Genomic DNA, 15303 nt, shown 5'->3' on the forward strand with positions numbered 1-15303 from the left:
TGTATTTATATTTACTATAGATAATATATAAACCCCATAAAAAACCTTTCTTGTAATCTGTAACTATGTATTCCTTCTTTCCTGGTGTCCCTTAATCTTTTTGTCTTTTTTGCTTCTCTATTTAGTTCCTGCTTTTTCTTTTTCTCTACTTGTGAATGTATATCATTATATGGTATACATGAATATAACAAAATTAATATCTAATAATATCCCTTTTATGCAAAAACTGTTAATGAAATAGAAAGAATTTGCATATGAAATATTCTCTTTGAATAGGAAAAGAAGGGAGTTTATTTCATTGGTTACTAAAATACTTGTCATCTTGATTTTGTAGTGTTCTTCATGAGCATAAACTAACAGATGACAATGAAAATGATTGAAGCTTATGTACCCCCGCATTTGTCTTTATTTTTTTTAGGTTTTTTTCACAAGGCAAATGGAGTTAAGTGGTTTGCCCAAGGCCACACAGCTAGGTAATTTTTGTTTCTGAGACTGGATTTGAACCCAGATACTCCTGACGCCAGGGTTGGTGCTTATCCACTGTGCCACCTAGCCGCCCCATCCCCACCCCACCACATTTGTGTTAAAGGATGAAGAGACAGGAAAATTCCATGGAAAAACCTAAGATTTTCTAACCTAATGCAACCTGTACATTGGAACTTAATGATTGCAATGGGAAGGTTAAATAAGGAAAGATGCCTAAATACATTTTGGAAATAGTAAATGAATAGGCTTATAAACTACAAGCCTATAATTTATTTCTTTTTTCTTTTTTTATTCTATTTTATACAAATAATGTTTTTTTATACATTATAAAAATATTCTTGTTTAAGAGTAAACATAATACACCTCCCCCCAAGAAAATATTGACCTGCAAAAGCGATAAAGTAAATGGGAGAAAAAAATAAATAATAATAATAATAATTGTAGGTATGGCCAGGTGGTACAGTGGATGGAGCACTGGCCCTGGAGCCAGGAGCACCTGGGCCCAAATCTGGCCCTGGACACCCAACAATCACCAAGCTGTGTGACCCCATGTAAGCCACCCCAACACCATTGCCCTACAACCCCCCCCCCCAAAAAAAAGACCCAAAGTAAAATAAAATAGTAATAATAATAGTAGGGGTGACTGGGTGGCAGACAGATCACTGGCCCTTGAGCCTGGAGCACCCAGGTCCAAATCCGGCCTCAGACACCCTACAAACAACCAGCTGTTGCGGCCCCAGGTAGGCCACCCAGTCCTATTTGCCCTGCAACACCCCCCAGAAAATAATAATAATAAAAAATGTGCTTCAGTCTGTGTTCCAACACCACCAGCTCTGTTGTGGGTAGATCACATTCTTTAGGATAAGTCCATCACAAAAGTTACTTCCATATTTTTCCACTGTTACCATTGCTGATCGCAACTCCCTCCATTCATACTTCCCTACTACCATGAATTATATTTTCTCTCTCCTTTCACTCTGTCTCTGCTGTATGGTAGTTGAGTGGCGTAGCAGGCAGATCCCTGGCCCTGGGGCCAAGAGTCCCTGAGCCCACATACCACCCCTTAGGCCCAGCATCCACCTGACCCTATGGTCCTGGACAGGCCATCCAGTCCCAGCCCCTTGCAAGAAGTAAAAAAGAAAATGTGTTATATCTGACCACTCTACCCCCATGGTCCATCCTCTCTTCCATCACTCACATCCCCCTCCTTCCCTCTGTCCCCCTTCTCTCCTTCTTACTCCAGATGTCTAGACCCCATTGAGTATATATGCTATTTCCTCTCCTAGGCACCTCTGATGAGACCAAAGATTTCCTCATTCCCCCTCGCCTTCCCCCCTTCCATATCATTGCAATAGTTCATTGTAATAAAGAAAAATCTTACTATATGAAATATCTTAGCCTATTCTTCCTCTCCTTTTTCTTTCTCCCATTACATTTCCCTTTTATCTATTGACTCCATTTTTACACCATAATATATCTTCAAATTCAGTTTTCTCCTGTGCTTCATCTATAAAAGCTCCTCCTACCTGCTCTATTAAATGAGAAGGTTCATATGAGTATTATCAGTATCATTTTTTCTGTACAGGAATACATGTACTTCATCATCATTAAGTCCCTCATATTTTCCTCTTCTCCTCCATACTCTATGCTTCACCTGAGTCCTGTATTTGAAGATCAAACCTTCTGTGCAGCCCTGGCCATTCCAAAGGGAATATTTGAAATTTCCCTGGTTCATTGAAAGTCCATCTTTTTCCATGGAAGAGGACATTCAGTTTTGTTGGGTAGTTGATTCTTGGTTGCCTTCTAAGCTCTTTTGCCTTCTGGAATATTATATTCTAAGCCCTACAAGCTTTTAATATAGTTGCTGCTACGTCCTGTGTGATCCTGACTGCAGCTCCATGATATTTGAATTGTGTGCTTTTGGCTGCTTGTAATATTTTCTCTTTGACTTGGGAGTTCTGGAACTTGGCTATAATATTCCTGGGGGTTGTTTTTTTATGGATCTCTTTCTCAGGGAGATCAGTGGATTCTCTCCATTTCTATTTTGCCCTCTGCTTCTAGGATATCAGGGCAATTTTCTTTGAAAATGATGACAAGGCTCTTTTCCTGGTCATGACTTTCAGGTATTCCAATAATTTTCAAATTCTTTCCTAAATTTGTTTTCCATATCTGTTGTTTTTTTCAATGAGATATTTCACATTTTCTAGTAATTTTTCATTCTTTTGGTTTTGAAGTATTGAGTCCTAATTTCTTGTAAAATCAGCAGTCTCTTCTTTGTCTGAAGGATTTGTTTTCCTCAGAGAGCTTTCTTATCTCTTTTTCTATCTGACCAATTCTGCTTTTTAAAGTATTCTTCTCCTCAGTAACTTTTTGAAATGTTTTATCCAGTTGACCTAAGCTGGTTTTTAGCATGCTATTTTCTTCAGCATTTTTTTGGATCTCCTTGACTAAGCTACTGATTCATTTTCATGTTTTTCCTTCATGAGTCTCATTTCTTTTCCCAATTTTTCCTCTATCTCCCTCACTTGATTTTTCAAAGTCATTTTTGAGCTCTGTCATGGCCTGAGCCCAATTTCTGTTTTTCTTGGAGTCTTTAGATGTAGGAGCTTGTACTTCCTCATCTTCAGATTGAGTGTGTTGATCCTTCTTGGGATCACAGGCAAAGTATTTCTCAATGGTGTTGTGCTTTTTTCTCTGATTACTCATTTCCCCAGCCTGTGCCTGCTTTTGGGGTGCTTCCTGAGCTTCTGAGCATTAGTGGGATACCCCCACAAGGATCTCCATGTGTAAAGCTCTGTCTTCCCTCCTGGTCTGTGAATGACCACAAGCACACCCCTCTGCCATGGGGCTGAGGTGGAGGGTGCTGCTGTTCTATGGGGGGGCCTAGACTATGATCAGGATCTGAATGTGGTCAGAGCCCCAGAGTCCTGTTTCAGGGACAGGGGACAGAGCTTGGTAGTCTCTCTTTACTCCCCTCCCTAGGCTCAGCAAGCTCATGCATGAAATGGATAAAGAAAATTCATTGATTCTGATTAGTTTCATAAAGAGGATGCCAAAACAACTCAGAAACCATTTCAACCAAGAATCACTTGCTCTCTATCCCAAGTTGATAGATATCAGCTAAGAGAACCTTGACTTCAAATATAAACTCATTTACAACATGTATGGAAAAAATAGTGGAAGCTTATTATTCAGAAAACTTATAATTCAGAAAATATTGAAAAGTAGTAGAGGTCAAATCCAAGCAACAATATTTTTAGAGGAAAAAGGAATAAGTGCAATAAATTTACATAAGAGGAATTTACAGTAGTAGATGAGAGGAAATATTTTCTAGAATTCTAAATATCTCAAAATAGACTGGGTAGCTTCAGATGTTAGTTTTCCTTCACCTTCACCACCATCATCAACATTTTCATCATGTTTCCTATGTAACAGACATTATCCTAAGCCTTTTATAATTATTATCTCATTTGAAACAACTAAATCTTTCTATTGGTTTTATAGGTCTTAATACCTCTCAAGTTAAAATTCAGCTCTATGTATAGAACCATAATTATGGTTTAGTTTATATTATTAATGCCAATAAATAGCCTAATAATATTTAGAATGTAGAGCCTAGTGACAACCTCATGAAAGTTTTCTCTTTGTTTAGGTTGGGATTTAACTCCATAATAGCCATAAGTTTTCTTTTTCTATCTCTTTGTTTATATTGGGTTTTATCTTTTGATCAGCCATGTATTTTCCCTTATTATCCTTCTGTTGAATTTTATCTCCATATTAGCCATTTTTATTTTGTCTTAAAAATTATTCTCTTTTCAGGAAATAACATCAAAATTGGTTTGAAGACCTTTGACTGTTATTATCATTACATCCATCATAGTCATCCTATTCCCTTTTTGATAGTCCTCTTCTACCCTAATAACTAGCCCTCTCCCTTTTTTGTTGTTCATAGCATTCCTTGTCAGCCTCAATTTATTCAGACTTCATTCCTTTAGCCTGGGCCACATAGTGTTAGCATCATCAGAGGAGAAAAGTGAGGTTTTGTCAATTGTTTGGAATGAGAGAGAGAGAGAGAGAGAGAGAGAGAGAGAGAGAGAGAGAGAGAGAGGAGAGAGAGGAGAGAAGGTAAAAACAACATTTATGCTTTGTGCCTTGGTGTTGCCTTGCGAAGTAATAGAAACATTTAGAAAAGTGTAAGATTTGGGGGCAAAGATGGTTCAATTTGGACTCGTTGAATTTAAGATATTGATGAGACTTTTAGCTTTTGAGATGTTTGTAAGCTGTTGAATATGTGAGACTGGAGGATAAGAGAGATTAGAGCAGGATAAATAGATTGGAGAATCAGCTGTGTAATGATGATGAATAGACTAGACCATAGAAAAACAAATATATGAGAATAGGATGGAACCAAGTATAAAGTAATGATCATAACTGTGAATATGAAATAATAAATAAAAATAAATTCACCATAAACTTTTCCCACAAAATGGGAGAAGATAAAAAATGAATTATAAAGCAGATTCCAATCATATTTTCTAGACAATAAACATATTTGAGAGGCAGCTAGGTGGCGCAGTGGGTAGAGCGCCGACCCTGGAGTCAGAAAGACCTGAATTCAAATCTGAACTCAGACACATAATAATCACCTAGCTGTGTGACCCCATTGTCTTTCAAAAAAAAGGAGAAAGAAACATATTTGAAAAATAAATATTCATGGGAAATTAAAAATAAAAACATTTATGTTATAAAAATCTGCTATGCTTCAGTTAAACCTCAAAAAGTTGAAGGTAACAATCATGGTCTCAAACAAGGGCAACAGCAAAAATTGAGTCAATTTAAGGGATAAACAGGGCATTTAATCTCAATACTTATAATAAGTTCCAAATAGTATAATATACATGTACTTAAAGGAAAAGTTAAGGAAGTTATATATGGAAAAATATAGAATGTATAAAGTAATAGAACATAATGTATATTCATAGGTAGACAAATTTAACCAAATGATCAATAAATAGTTAAGAATATGAATAGAAATTCTTAAAAAAGTCATATAAAATGAATCTAGAGTGGATATTAATTGTATAAGAGAATAGGAGATATGTGCTATATTCATTTTATATAACATTTCTCTCCTATGTATGGCATCTTTACAAAAATTGAATGTATATTAGCATAAAAACCTTATGGACAAATGAAGAAAAATAGGAATATTAAATACATCCTTTTCTCATCACAATTCAATAAAAATATACTCAATAATAGTCCATTGAAGGAATGATTGACTTAATTCAACAAAATTATTGGATTAAAAAACAAACTATTTAATTACTGCCATTATTTAAGTTTCTGACAACAGTAAGTCATTCCCAATTTGAGAGGTTCAGCCAAAGCATTCCTTTAGGGAAAAATTTACATCTATAAAGAATTTTATTAACAAAAAAAAAGAAAGAACACACCAATGAATTGAACAAACAATAACAAAAAACCAAGAAAACCAACAAATTTTTTAAAAGCACACAATAGAAATCCTAAATTTCAAAAGAGTATACAACTAAGCATTTAAAAAATAGAATTGATAAATAAAATTAGGAAATTATTTTGCATTGAAAATATAAAAAACATTTTCTAATTTGATTTAAAAAGGTTAACAAGCAGAACATCATTATGAAGAAGAATAAACAAGAGATAAAGGAGAAATGTAGTTATTATTTAAAAATATGTGTCTAACTATATCCTAATGGCACTGACAACTTAAATGAAATGGATTGATATGTATTAAATAAAATACCCAGATAAACAGAACAAGAAAAGGAGAATTTCAGTAGACCAATATGACCAGAAAGGAAAATGATGGATGTTGGAGGGGATATGGAAAAACCGGGACACTAATGCATTGTTGGTGGAGCTGTGAGCTGAACCAACCTATCTGGAGTATAATTTGGAATTATGTCCAAAGGGCAATAAAAATGTGCATACCCTTTGATTCAGCAATACCTCTATTTAACCTATACCCTGAAGAGAGCATGAAAAAGGTTAAAAATCCCACATATACAAGAATATTGATAGCAGATCTTTTAATAGAGTCAAAGAATTAGAAATTGAGGAATGGCTGAATGAAGAAGTAGTATGTAATGGAACATAAATATTTTTCTAGAAGAAATCAATTTGGGACAGGATTTCAGAAAAGCCTAGAAAGATTTATATGAATTAATGCTGAGTGAAATGAGCTAAGTGAAAACCAGAAGAATATTATATACACTAACCACAGCATGGGGCATGATCAACTATGATGGACTTATTCATTTCAACAGTATAATAATCAAAGACAATTTTAAAAGACTTGTGATGGAAAATATCATCCAAAACCAGAGAAGGAACTGTGGAGTTTAAATGAAGACCAAAGCTTATTATCTTCAATTGTTAAAAGTTTTCTTATGTATTATGTGTTTTTTTCTCTCTAATATTTTCTTTCTTCTGTTTGGATCTGATTCTTCTCTCCCAACATGTTCAATATGATTTATGTTTAACATGGTGTTAAATACAGAGCCTATATCAGATTGCTTTCTGTCAGAGGGAGGGAGAAGAGAAGGGAGGTAGGGAGAAAAATTGTAAAACTCAAAATCTTGTAAAAAATAATTGAAGAATTCCAATAATACAATTAGACAAAAAACATGAATGAATCACAAATGAACTCTCAAAGACAACAAAAGCAACCAACCCAGGAACAAGATGAATTTACAAGTGAATTATCACAGTCAAAGAAAAAGTAATTAAAATAATACATACACTTTCAATAAAAGTAGAAAAGACTATGATATTTAAACAAAAGAGAATAGAAACAAAAAACCTTTAAATAATATCCTAATAACATTAGTAGACATCTATAGCAAGTTATCACAAAAATTATCCACTATGAGGGCAGCTAGATGGCGCAATAGATGGAGCACTGCTCCTGTGGTCAGGAGGGCCTGAGTTCAGATTTGGCTTTAGTTACTTAATAATTATCTAGCTATGTGACCTTGGGCAAATCACTTAACCCCATTGCCTTGCAGAAAGCCAAAAATATATATATATATATATATATTATCTACTTTGACCATGATGGATGTATATAAGGAATGGAGAGTTGATTAGAAAAAAAACATAAATTTAAATGACTATTAATAATTAATTATAAGTAAAATATGAAGAATAAAATTCAAAAGTGGAAAAGAAGGTATCAAATCTAATACTGTACTAGACAGCACCAATCATCAAGACAGTTTGGTACTGGTGAAGAAATAGAGAGATTATTCAGTAGAATAAATTGGGAACACAATACACAGAACCGAACACAGCAGACTAGAACCAAATACTCCAATTACTGGGTTAAAAAATCAGGATTCAAAAAATCTGTCAGGAAACTAGAAAACAATCTGGCAGAAATGAGATAAGTAGTTTTTAGGGTCTAGACCAATATCTCCTACTATATACTAAGATAAATCCCAACTGTGTACATGACTTAGACATAAAAGGAGAAATCATAGAGGATCAAGGAAAACAATGGCTTTCTGATTAATGGATAGAAGAGTTCATGATCAATGAATAAAGAGGAATTCAAAAGATAAAAGAATATTTTAATTAAATAAAATTAAGAAGTTTTTATATGAAGAAAACCAATGAGGCTAAAATTTAAAAGGGAGGAGACAACTCAGAGTAAGAAATTCCATCAAACATCTCTGATAAAAGTTTTATTTCATATGTACGTCTATCTATAAATACATAAATAAAACAATTCAATTTATAATGATGAGATTTTCCCTATTTGATTATTAATGAAAATAAAAATGCAGTTTTCAAAAGAAAAAAAATCCAAGCTATCTATTGAAAAAACAGTCCAAATCACTTACAATTAGAGAAACACAAGTTAAAGCAGCTCTGAGTTTATGCTGCATGTTGATCAAAAAAGTGACAGAGGTTGGAGGGGCTATGAGAAAACAGATCTATGTATGCATTATTGAGGAAGCTGTGAATTGGTTTAGTCATTCTGAGAAGTAATTTGGAACTATGCCCCCAAAGTGACTAAACTATACCTATCTTTTGACCAATTATTAATTCTACTAAGGCTATAACTCAAAGAGATAAAAGAAAGAGAATAAGAAGCCATATTTACAAAAAAAATATTTAAGAACTCTTTTTATGGTACAAAAACTGAGAGACTAAGGGGGTTTCAACTAATTCTAGAATGGCTGAATAAATTATGGTATAATGGAATACTATTATGCTATGATGATGGTGTTTTGTCCTTGGTTCTTGAAAAAGAAAATGACATCAGGGAGGTGATGCCATGACATGTATATGAGTTGGATTTGAGTGGGGGTGATGATGCTGCTGTCCTAAAACACTAGTTTCACTCTCCTTTGGAGCCATCTGGGTCCAGTGGCCAGATATCAATCAGGATGACTGGAGATGGCGCTGGATAGAAGGCAATCAGGATTAAGTGATTTGCCCAAGGTCACACAGTTAGTAAGTGGCCATATTTTTATGTAGGTCCTATCCAGTGGATAGGCTAGCACTCTATCCACTGCACCACCTAGCTATCTCACTATTGTGCTATAACAAATGATGAAAGATATGTTTAGCAAAACCTGGAAAGATTTATGTGAAATGATGTGCAGTGAAAGGAACAGAATAAGGAGAACAAATTAAATATCAATAACATTATAAAAACAAATTAACGTAAAAGACCTAAGAATTCTGATTCCAGAGGATTAATGTTAAAACATGCTATATCTCCTGTCAGAGAGGTGATGGACTCAAGCTTCCTTCTTATAATTTCATTGTCCACAAATGACATATTTTATTTTTTGTACATGGCCAGTAGAGAAATTTGTTTTGCTTGATTATATGTAATTATTATTACTATTATTATTTCATTTTTATTTTTACTGAGATAGGTGATCAAGAAAGAAACTTATTTTAATGGAAAAGGATAAAATTTAATTTTAATAAAAGGAAAAAGTTGCCCATTTATTACTGCCAACATGTAGCATACAATATGCTTAGCATCTCTTTGCTGTATGTAACTGTGATTCATTAAGAAAAATTTCAGATTTAGGAAGCATGGCCAAGATTATCTAAACTATAAACATTTTAGGGGTTAAGATTTCTCTCCCTGTGGCACAGACAAAGGAGTCCCTTCCCATCCATGGAAATACCAAATATCGTATGTACATTGTTTCTTAACCCTAGCTCTGATTATTACTGATGCTGTCCACAATTAGGATGCTTGTTTCCATACATCTCCTCATCTATAGTTAGAAAGCCCTGTTTTCTCAGAACCATTTGTTTGGGAGGCCAAAGTCAAGATCCAGGGAGAACCCGCAAGTGACCTTTTCATCTTTTCCAGCCTGAGTCAGATAGAACAGTTCCCAGGAGTCATTTATATAACTTAAGAGATGTGGAAAAATTGGAGAGGGTTCAAAGGAGAGCAGCAGAGAGAACTGCAGAGCTAGAAAATAGGGCATGGGAAGAAAATAATTAGAATTTCTTTTTTTTTGCCTCAGGAAGAGAAGCCTGAGGGGAGAACTGGTAATCAACTTGAAGCAAATGAAAGGCAATTATACAGACTTTTGACCAGGTCTACTCTTTCCCAGAGGAAGACAAAAAAATAAAAGCCTGAAACTGCAAAATGAAGGGTTGGAGTTAAAACTTGGGTCGCTAAATAGTGGGATGGTCTGCTTTGAAAAGTAATATAGAGTATTCTGCTTTGAGAATTTTTTAATTTGCCAGATTCATTGGTCTTTTCTAGGTCTTTAACCTTCTACTTAATGCAATAAGGAGTTCAGGAAAGACTAGACTAGGCAAAATAATGTTACAGGTAGTTTATTTAACAAGAGCAATAATATAATCAGTGATCAGTTGGATGATATTAATGCTGTTTTAACAAACCTTTGAGTGGGATTTGATTTGATTTTATTATTTTTGAGAGGGATTCTCATTATCTTTGAGAAATGAAATTGATTGGAGAATCTTAGGGAAAGCAGATATCTATATATATGGTGCTTTAAGGTTTTGCAAAGCACTTTACACAAATTGTCTAATTAGAGCCTCACAAGAATATTGGGCTTAAATTTCCTCAAGTATTATTCATCAGATGGGGAAACTGAGGCTCAAAGAATTAAAATGGTGTGCCCATTGTCATACAATTTGTAAATGTCTAAAGTAGAATTCAAACTCAAATCTTCCCTCCCCAGTGCAGCACAGTGTCTCTCCCCTGGGCCACATAGCCTCTTTGATAGGGACAGTATTCCTACATTACTATTCTCATTCTTAGTGAGTATCAACTTTGTGAAGCCCACAGTATGGTAGAACCTGCCTCACCTTGTGTTTTCACTGAGCCTTGGAGAACTCAGTGCCATCTTCATGTTATAGTAAAACAATGAAATATTCAACTTTTGACCTTTTTTTTATCTTGATATCTAGACTGTCAATTTCTAGTGGCATATCTTCTAACTTTTTATATCACCCATTGTGATTTATATGTGTTTATAAGTGATTAATGGATGGTTGACAAGTAATTTTAGAGCTGCTTGGGGCAATGAAATGATAAGATTACATCATTATCCAATCCAGTTTGCAAATGAGGAAATTAAGTCTCCAAGAGATTTAAGTGACTTGCCCAAGGACACATAGAAGGGAGCCAGTATTGAATTTCAGGATTTTTCTCACTCAGCTGAAATTTACCTGGTATAGTCTCCCTCAGTTTGTTAGATGATTCTTTATGAGATACAAAATTGGGATGGCAAATAGTGTAGCAGATACTTAAACTGTACCATTCAAAAATAACAAGGTCCTGCCCTCAAAGAGCTTACAATCCTCAAATTTTGATGAGTTAATACTCATTAAATTCTGATACCTAACAGTAAAAGGGTTCTGGTGAAAAGATAAAAAAAAATAATAATCAATTGCCATATTAAATATGCACAGATTATGACATAGAAAAATACACAAAGACCTGGAACTTCCGAAGAGGAGAAGTGAACATCTCAAAAAATAGATTTACCCTACCATATCCTCTAGTGTCCAGTCATGGAATGAAATCTAACATTCCTATATCCTTTATCTTAATTATCTTGCCTGAGTCTGGAGTGGCAATATTGTGTAATTTTTCTGTAGGTTAAATTTAAATATTTCTTTCACCATCATTTTCTAATGGAACTTCTTCTTGTCCCTTTTCTACAAATTTAGAAAAGGACCCAAACTGAGAATATTCTTAAGTTTAGAAGAGAAAACAATAATAATACTAGCAACCATAACTTATGTATCTCTAGAACTTTATGGTTTATTAAAAAAGCTTTCCTTACAACAACTTTTTGAGATAATGTAAATATTATTATAGGTTCAGAGAGGTTATGCAACTTGCATGTGGGTGACATAGGCAGGAATATTTATGGGAGTTGGGATTTGGATTCAGGTCTCTTGACCTCTTCCATTAAGCCATGCTGAATAGCCATAATTTTATAAGTGTAATAAACATCACCTCCTGAATTAAAATGGTAATTTTTAAGAGATAATAAAATATGAAGGTGCTATTACAGTCTAGTTGCTGGGGCAGTTGATTGCCTCACACAGATAAAATGTATATAATCATTTTACATTGAACATGTTCTCAGTGACAGGTGTTGTAGCATCCTCCATGGCATTTTAAGTTGCAATTGCCTTTTAATAGAAGACACTTAGATAACATATGTTTACCAGCAGGGGATTAGGCTCCCTCATTGCCCTCTCATGTGAACTGCAATTGGAAATTTAGCTAGAACATCCTTTTCTATTTAAGAGGAACATTTGCTAGCTTATGAAAACAACTATCAACCTTCCTCTCCTCGCCCTTATCACCCAGCTGCTCTCTGAGTACATGAGCAAGTTGCTTCATTTGGCACCTGATGAGGTGTGACTGATGGTCAAAATCATAGTATTATAGAGTTAGGAAAGGATCTCAGAGATCATGTTGTCCAACCTTGATATTTCAGAGAAAAGAAAACTAAGGTCTATAGATGGGAAATAACTTCCTGAAAGTTACAAAGGTAACACATCATGAAGCCAGGATCAGAGCTACAACAGGCTATTCTTATGCCTGGGACATATTAAATCAGATCAGATTTAGGGAGAGGGAGGTTGATGATGATGCCAGTTTTGGTGCCAAGGATAATCTGAGTGTAAGTGAACCTGGTCTGGGGAGAATCAGGAGGCTGAAAATCTGACCTATACTCTCTGAAAGTGAAAAAGATGAAAGCCCCAAGGAAACAGCTGTCACAGTGATGGGACTTTGAGAGTGTCAGCTCAAGGGTTGGTAGAAAACTAAGATTCAGGAATGGTGGAAGAATACCTCTCCATATGTCATGTCTTGTGACAAAGCCCCAACAAAACTACTTACTGTTCTAGCCAGGTTTTGTATCCATTTACTGTCACAAATCTAGTGCTGTTTTTATTATAGTGCTGTCCATCTTCATGGATAGTTGTTGATGCTTTTTTCCTGCCTGGAACAACATCTGTCAACTCTTACATACTACAGATAGCAATGGCCACGATAAGATTGGGACTTGGAGCTAGGTCTGAGATTGGCCCATATATTTTCCTTTAGATGAGCACTGAAGTCAATATTTTGGAATTTGTGTTCATTGGAATAAGGCTTCTAGAAACACAAATTTTGGAGTTGGAAAAGATCTCAGAGATCATCTGGTCTAAGTCATACCAAAACAGTAGTCTCCTTTACTTTTATATGTAACAAATGAATACCTAAGACAAATTATTTCATTTTGAGATGACTATGATTAGTTTGTTCAGTAGTGAATTTCCATGAAGCCTAAATTTGCATCTCTGCAATTTTTCCCCTTTGTTCTTTTTAAATTCTCTGGTGCCAAGGAGAACAAGTTTGTAAGTCCCTTTCCATAAGATAGTTCTTCAAAACCTTGAAGACAGTTATCATATCCCTCCCTTCTTCTCTAGGTTAAAAATTCCCAGGTCCTCGAATCTGTTTTAATATGGCATAAACTTGAGGCCTTAAAGAATCTTGTTTGCTTTCAGGACTGCCCTTCCTAAAATGTGACTGCCTTTACCAAACATGATAGTACAGATGTGTTTTGGCCAAGATATCATATACAGAAGAGTTGTTATCTCCTTAAGTGAGAGTGGTATCCCTTTTTTAATGTAACCTTAGATCATATCTTTGTTGGCTGCCACATCACTCTGCTGACTCACTGATCTTGTGGTCCACTAAAACGGAAAAGTCTTTTGGATGTACTGCTATCTAGGCAAGCCTCTTCCATCTTGTACTTGCAAAGTTGATTTTTTTGAGCTCAAGTATGACTGTATTGATGCTAATTAAATTCCAGTGTGATAGATTCAACCTAATGTTCTAGCTTGCCAAGCTCTTTTTCAATTCTATCATATATTAAATTAGTTAAACTTTCCAATTTTGTGTTTTCTACAAATTTGATAACTATGTCAGCTATTCCTTTGTCAAGTCATTGATTTTTAAAAAACCCAAACATTAAACAGCAAAGAGAAAAAAGACATATCTTTGAGGTATTTAAAAATTTTTTTTATTAAAGGTATTATTTGAGTTTTACAATTTTCCCCCCAATCTTACTTCCCTCCCCCCTGCCCCCCCCCATGGAAAGCAATCTGTCTCAGTCTTTACTTTGTTTCCATGTTGTACATTGATCCAAATTGAGTGTGATGAGAGAGAAATCATATCCTTAAAGAAGAGACAAGAAGTCTAAGAGGTAACAAGATCAGACAATAAGATAACTGTTTTTTTCTAAATTAAAGGGACTAGTCCTTGAATTTTGTTCAAACTCCACAGCTCCTTATCTGGATACAGATGGCATTCTCCTTTGCAGACAGCCCAAAATTGCTCCCGATTGTTGCATTGATAGAATGAGCAAGTACTTCAAGGTTGATCATCACCCCCATGTCTCTGTTAGGGTATACAATGTTTTTGCTCAAAGGGCTGTAAAACTATGTATATTCTCTGATCCAGCAATACTGCTACTAGATCTATATTCTAAAGAGATAAAAGAAAAAGGAAATGGGCCTGTATGTACAAAAACATATTTTGTTGTGACAAAGAATTGGAAATTAGGGGGATACCCATCAGCTGGAGAATGGCTGAATTTGTTATGGTAAATGATTGTTATAGAATAGTAATGTACTATAAGACATGACAATCAAGATAGTTTCAGAAAAACCAGGGAAGAATTATATAAGCTGATGCAAAATGAAATAGCAGAACTGAGAAAATACAGTCCATAATAATGGCAATATTGTGTGATAATCATTTGTAAAGGACTTGTTATTTTGATCAAGAAAATGATCCAAGAAAGTTTTGAAGAACTATGATGAAAAATGCCATCTCCTCTGGACTTTTTTTTACTTTTTTTTCCTTTTCTTTTCAACATGGTTAATATGTAAATATATTTTGCAGAATTTCACATGCATAATTGATATCACATTTCTTGCCTTTTCACTGGGCATAGGCATGGCAGGAGAGAGGGAGAGAATTTGAAACTCAATAAAATATCAATATCTATAAATAAATAATACATTTATTTTAAAGCGAATTGGTTCAAATATCATTTACAATCTGTATGATTAAGATCCAAGTCACTTAGTCTGTGTCTGTATCTATTTCCCTATCTATAAAATGAGGGTGATATTATGATCTATTTCTTTTTTCTTTTTATTTAGTTTTTTTTACAAGGCAGTGGGGTTAAGTGACTTGCTCAAGGTCACACAGCTAGGCAATTATTATGTGTCTGAGACAGGATTTGAACT

The 15303-nt window shown here is 34.7% G+C and overlaps 1 protein-coding gene and 1 long non-coding RNA gene across 5 annotated transcripts in view; both read left to right on the plus strand.

Moving 5' to 3' along the window:
* The window catches only part of SPOCK1 (SPARC (osteonectin), cwcv and kazal like domains proteoglycan 1), a 1031033-nt gene that overhangs the window by 601601 nt on the left and 414129 nt on the right, over nucleotides 1-15303 (plus strand). The window lies entirely within an intron of this gene.
* Nucleotides 1-15303, plus strand: part of LOC141506594 (uncharacterized) — a 63703-nt gene that overhangs the window by 47945 nt on the left and 455 nt on the right. The window lies entirely within an intron of this gene.

This window comes from Macrotis lagotis, chromosome 1 (genome assembly GCF_037893015.1).
Source record: "Macrotis lagotis isolate mMagLag1 chromosome 1, bilby.v1.9.chrom.fasta, whole genome shotgun sequence".
NCBI classification, from domain to species: domain Eukaryota; kingdom Metazoa; phylum Chordata; class Mammalia; order Peramelemorphia; family Peramelidae; genus Macrotis; species Macrotis lagotis.